Below are 6,117 nucleotides of genomic sequence, written 5' to 3'. Positions count from 1 at the left end.
CTTGTAAAACTAAAATTTCAACACTCGATTGAACTTCCTCTGAATCTTGAGCATCAGCTTGCTCCTTTTCAGCTTCGATGGTGTTGGGCTCTACTGTCTTTCCACTCCTCAATGTCAATGCTTTACAATGATCCTTCCCCAAATTCCTCGGATTCTCCGTATCACTAGGTAAAACACCTTATGGTTGGTTCTTGAATTCAGTAGTAAACTGGCCCACTTGATTCTCCAAATTCCTTAGAGTAGCGTTGTTTTTTCCATGTATGCCTTCAATAAATTCTCTAAGCTATTGGATGATTCAACTTGAGCTGGTTTCTAAACTTGTTAGGGGAAACTAGGCAGCTGGGTTGGTCTAGGTTGGGCGTAAGTATTACTGTTTCCAACCCCTTAGTTGCTCCAGGAAAAAATTGAGTGATTTCGCCACGATGGGTTATAGAAATTGGATTGCAGTCCTTGCCTTCCTTGATTTTGGTTCTGGTTACCCATGTAATACTCGAATTTTGGGCTCGATGGACATTCTTCAAATAAATGTCCTTCCCCAAAATAAACAGAGGCTATACTTTCAAATTGATTTGGTTGCTGTGCTGCAAGACTATTAGACCCATTAGTAGTAAGATTTTTTAACATTGAGGATATTGATGATACCTGAGATGCAAGTGAAGTAAGAGCATCTACTTCATGTATTTCAGCAACTCGTCTTCTTGAAGCTGCTCGATTGGTTGGCCATTGATAATTATTACTGGCAATCCTCTCAATGATTTTATAATCCTTATTATTAGACTTAAAAAGGAGAGCACATTAGCAGAAGCGTCCATTACCATTCTCATGTGAGCATTGAGACCATTATAAAACGTATCAAGTTGGATGCAATGTGGGATTCCATGATGAAGGCACTTCCGTAATAATTCTTTGTACCTTTCCCATGCCTCATACAAGGATTCATCATCCATTTGTTGGAAAGCAGTGATCTTGTTCCTTAACTTAGCATTCTTGCTACGCGGGAAATACTTCATAAGGAATATTTTTTCTAACTCTTGCCATGTGGAAATTGAATTTGGTAGTAATGAGTTCAACCAGGCTCGAGCTCTGTCCCTTAGTGAATATGGGAACAACTTCAATCGTAATGCATCTTCGGGTAATCCTGCTAACTTGAAAGAATTGCTCACCTCCATAAACAGTCTTAAGTGTAGGTGAGGATCTTCGGTAGGCATTCCACTAAATTGGCCCACTGTCTGAAGTATCTGCAACATGACTAGCTTTAGCTCGAACTGTTGTGCCTCAATTTTAGGTCTCCTAACACCCAGATTAAGATCATGAAACACTGGCACAACATACTGTCGTAAAGCTCTATCCCTATCATCAACAATAAGGATAGGATTTTGAGCAGGGTTTGTTCCGTTTCCTTGATTTGGATTTTCGAAGTTCACCTCTTTGGTCCTTCTCTGATTTGCTTGTCTTCTTCGCTGTCAAAAAGTTCGTTCTATCTCAGGGTCTATAGGGAGTAGGTCAATAATCCGGTCAATAAAATAATCACGAAAAAATTAATTAAGTTAAAAATTAAAAGAAAATTAAACCAAAATGCAAAACTAACAAATTCACAAATAATGACTTTTTAAAACAGTCCCCTACAGCGACGCCAAAAACTTGGAACGACGGACATGTGCAATGTACACAATCGCAACAAGTAATAAAGTGACAAGTAAATGTAGAGTTATCGTACCCACAGGGACTGTGAAAAGAATTATTTATGAATGCAATTTAAAACACTTTGATGAAAAATATATTTTGTTTTGAAAAGGGTGATTAAGAAAAAATAGATTTTAACCTAAATAAAAATAAAAGTTCTAATGCATGATTTCAAAATATGATTTAATCAAGATGACATAACTATGTTGGATTAATTACATTTATTTAACTTAGAATTATTAAACTCATGTTTATGTTATTAAGAATAAATTCACGGCAACTCGGTTACGAATAAATTCACGGCAGCTCAGTAATTTACTAACTTATGAACATACTCACCTACACAAATCCATTCATCTCTTAACACATCCCTATGTCAATTCAAACGATTAAATAGATTTTAATAAGCAAACATGTTATTGCACATACATACTCATTAAATTGAACTAATCTCTTGCATATTCCTATGTCAATTCAAACGATTAATCAAATCTAATAAGAACATAAAGGACTATGTGAGGTAACAAGGTATCCTTACCTTGAAATAGTTTAATCACAATAATCTTGCAAGTTATGCAAGGCAAGTGTATCTCTAATAGCCCGGTTTAGGCCCTAGTCAGAATAGTGATTTTGGGACCACAAGTCTGAGTTAAAAAAATATTTTAATATTATTTTTCGTGATTAAAGTATGTGGTTAAGCATGTGTGAAAGTTTAGTATGAAAATTTGATCGTTTATGCCCTCAATTTGATAAAAGGACTAAATCACAGAAAATGAAAATTGTCCATCTATTTGAATAATGGTCGAATTGATGTTTCTTTGTATATGTGAGGTCCTTATGTTGTAATTAGACCATAAATTAGGTTAATGGACATTAATGACCATCCATTAAGTGATTTTATAATGGTATATTAAAGGGTAATTTGGTAATTGGTATATTAATCATATATTAAATAAAAACAAAACAAAAATAAGCTTATAATATCTTCTCTTTCACCGAAAATTAAAAGAAGAAGAAGCCAAAGCTAGGTTTTGATATTCGGCCCTTATTCACGTTGATTGAGCTATGCTTTGATCTCGGTTTTTGATGATTTTTATATTTTTGTGATCGTTGCTTTGTATTCTATTAAGCCCATGCCTAAATTTTGGAATTTATTGATGATTTTGAGATATGATATTGTTGATAATGTGAGTTCTATGAAGTTTAAGGCTGAGTCGCTATGCGTGAGTTATGGAGGCAACTGAGTATGAGCGATGTGTTCGCTTCGAGGATGACCTTAGGGATAATTTGAGGTTTCTGATAGCTCCACAGTGGGAGTGACATACTTTGCTGCACTGGTTGATAAGGCAAAGATTGCCGAGAAAGTGAAGCACGCTGAGCGCTAGAACCGAGAGAGAGGTAGAAGCAAGAGGGATACTGAGCCCTCGAGTTCCATCCAGAGGCCTAAAAAATAGGCCAGAGTTGATGGACTGATCAGATTTGGGGCTTCTATTGTTGCTACTGGACAGCCGTTGTGTACTGACTATGGTAGACACCATCAAGGCGAGTGTTGGAAAAAAACTGGGGCTTGTTTGAGGTGCAGTTCATTAGAGCACCGTATTAGAGAGTGTCTGCAAAGGTCCAATCAGATACAAGTTCTGGGTACTGGTACTGCACCACCACTGAGAGCAGTTTAGCAGCCATTGAGAGGCCGTGGTCATACCAAAGGTGGTAATGTTTGGGCAGTGGTCAGAGAGCACTGGGTAGAGGTGCTGGGCATACTGAGGTGAGGCAACTGGCTCTGGTTTATGCTACATGTCACTGAGAGGATGGAGATGCTCCAGACATCATTACAGGTATATTTTTTATTTATAATGTACCTTATACTGCACTGATAGATATAGGATCCACTCACTCCTATATAGCTTGTAGTGTGTCCTGGAAGTTGGGTATATTGGTTGAGAGCACTGCAAGTGAGGTGACTGTACTGAGTCCGCTGGGATAATCAGTAAGGGTAAATAAGTTGTTTAAAGATGTTCTTTTAGAGGTTCAGGGGGCTATTTTTCTGGCTGATCTGATGGAACTGCCTTCTGGGAGTTTGATTTGATACTGGGAATAGACTGGTTGGTTAAACACCGAGTGAGCTTAGACTGTGCCAAAAAAAGGTTGTACCGAGAAATGAGGAGGATAACGAGGAAGTCGTAATTGAGGAATGTCAGAATTACTTATTGAATGTGATTTCTGCATTGAGGGCAGAAAAGTTAGTTCGTAAGTGACGTGAGGCATATCTGGCCTACATCAGTGTTTTAGATTCTGGGGATTCTTCGATTGAAGATATCAGGACAGTTAAGGACTTTACAGTTGTTTTTCTTGAAGAGTTACCTGGGTTACCTCTAAATCTTGAAGTAGAGTTCGGGATTGAGCTCCTTTCTGGTATAGCTCCGATGTCCATTGCTCTCTATAGAATGGCACCGAAAGAGCTTATGGAGCTTAAGGCTCAGATTCAAGAGTTACCGGATGTGGGTTCATCTGCTCTAGTGTGTCTCTATGGGGAACACCAGTTCTGTTTGTGAAAAAAAAGGATGGATCCATGCGTATGTGTATTGACTATCTACAATTGAAAAGTTGACAATCAAGAATAAGTATCCCTTACAGAGGATAGATGATCTATTTGACTAGTTCCGAGGGGCTTCGTTCCAAGATTGATCTCCAATCAAGATTTCATTAGTTGAGGGTTAAGGAGACTGATGTACACAAGATAGCATTTAGGACTCGATACAGTCATTACGAGTTCCTAAAAATGCCATTTGAACTAATGAATGCACCAGTAGCTTTCATGGATCTGATGAACCGAGTGTTCTAGCCCTATCTAGATCGGTTCGTAGTGGTATTTATTGATGATATACTGGTGTATTCGAGGACTAATGATGAACATGATGAACACCTCATAGTGGTTCTACAAGTTTTGCGAGAGAAAAAACTGTTCGCAAAGTTCAGCAAATGTGAGTTCTGGTTACATGAAGTAATGTTTCTGGGACATGTGGTTTCCGTTGAGGGGATTAGAGTTGATCCTTGAAAGATTAGGGCTATCTTGGATTGGAAGCAGCCTAAAACTGTATATAAGATCCGCAGTTTTCTGGGACTGGCAAGGTATTATCGATGTTTTGTAGAAGGGTTTTCATTGATTGCGGCACCTTTGACTAAGCTTTTATTCAAGGCTGTGCCGTTTAACTAGATTGATACGTAGTAAGAAAGCTTTGAATAGCTCAAAAATGTACTGACTGAAGCCCCTATTTTAATTAAGCTAGAGTCTGGAAAGGTATTTACTATCTACAGCGATGCATCACATGTCGGTCTAGGATGTGTGTTGATGCAAGAGGGTAAGGTGGTAGCGTATGCATCTTGTCAGCTTAAGACTCATGAGGTGAATTATTTGACGCATGATTGGGAGTTGGCCACTATAATAATCGACTGAAAATCTGGAGGCATTACTTGTATGATGAAAAGTGTATCATCTACATGGATCACAAGAGCCTTAGGTATCTCCTCACTCAGAAGGAGCTCAATCTTAGGCAGCGTAGATGGATTGAGCTGTTCAAGGATTACGACTGTATGATTGAATACCACCCTAGTAAGACTAATGTGGTGGCTGACGCATTGGGCCGTAAGGTTATGATTGATTTGAGGGCGATGCTTACTCAACTCAGTTTATTTGATGATGGTAGTCTGCTAGCTGAGCTTTAGGTTAAGCTTACGTGAATTGAGTAGATTAAGGGTAAGCAGTTGGAGGATGAATCTTTGGGCCTTCGTTTTTGGTAGGTTGAGAGTAGGCATACTAAAGACTTTGGACTGAATAGTGAAAGGGTACTCTATTTTCGTGGGAGAATCTGTGTACTAGAGATACTGAATTAAGGCAGTCGATACTGAGAGAGGCGTATAGTAGCCATTATGCTATGCATCCTGGTAGAAATAAGATGTACCATGACCTTCATGAGATGTATTGGTGGCCAGGACTTAAGCAAGAAGTTACCGAGTTTGTGGCTAAGTGTTTAACGTGCCAGCTGGTTAAGGCTGAGCATCAGTTACCTTCGGGTTTGTTGCAACCAATTAAGATTCCACTTTGGAAATAGGAGCAGGTGACTATGGACTTTGTTAGTGGGTTACCGCTCACACCCATTAAGAAGGATTCTGTATGGGTCATCGTGGATTGGTTGACCAAGTCCGCCCATTTCATACCAGTTCGTACTGACTACTCACTACAGAAGTTGGCTAAACTGTATGTATCTGATATAGGGAGACTGCATGGGGTACCTGTTTCAATCATCTCTAATAGGGATCCTTGCTTTACGTCTCAGTTCTGGAAAAAGCTACATGAGGCTCTGGGTTCAAGGTTAGACTTCAGTACTGCTTTCCATCCTCAGATAGATGGTCAATCTGAGAGGGTGATTTAGATAC

At 38.9% G+C, this 6,117-nt stretch overlaps 1 non-coding gene across 1 annotated transcript; it reads left to right on the top strand.

Moving 5' to 3' along the window:
• The first annotated feature begins 873 nt into the window (after window positions 1-873).
• On the top strand, window positions 874-980 carry LOC128282981 (small nucleolar RNA R71). The gene has a single exon (XR_008273327.1). It is a non-coding gene; the product is annotated as a small nucleolar RNA R71 (small nucleolar RNA).
• The last annotated feature ends 5,137 nt before the right edge of the window (window positions 981-6,117 follow it).

This window comes from Gossypium arboreum, chromosome 10, assembly GCF_025698485.1.
Source record: "Gossypium arboreum isolate Shixiya-1 chromosome 10, ASM2569848v2, whole genome shotgun sequence".
Classification (NCBI taxonomy): Eukaryota; Viridiplantae; Streptophyta; class Magnoliopsida; order Malvales; family Malvaceae; genus Gossypium; species Gossypium arboreum.
The sequence above is the reverse complement of the archived record's forward strand: the minus strand, read 5'-3'. Positions and strand labels throughout refer to the sequence as shown.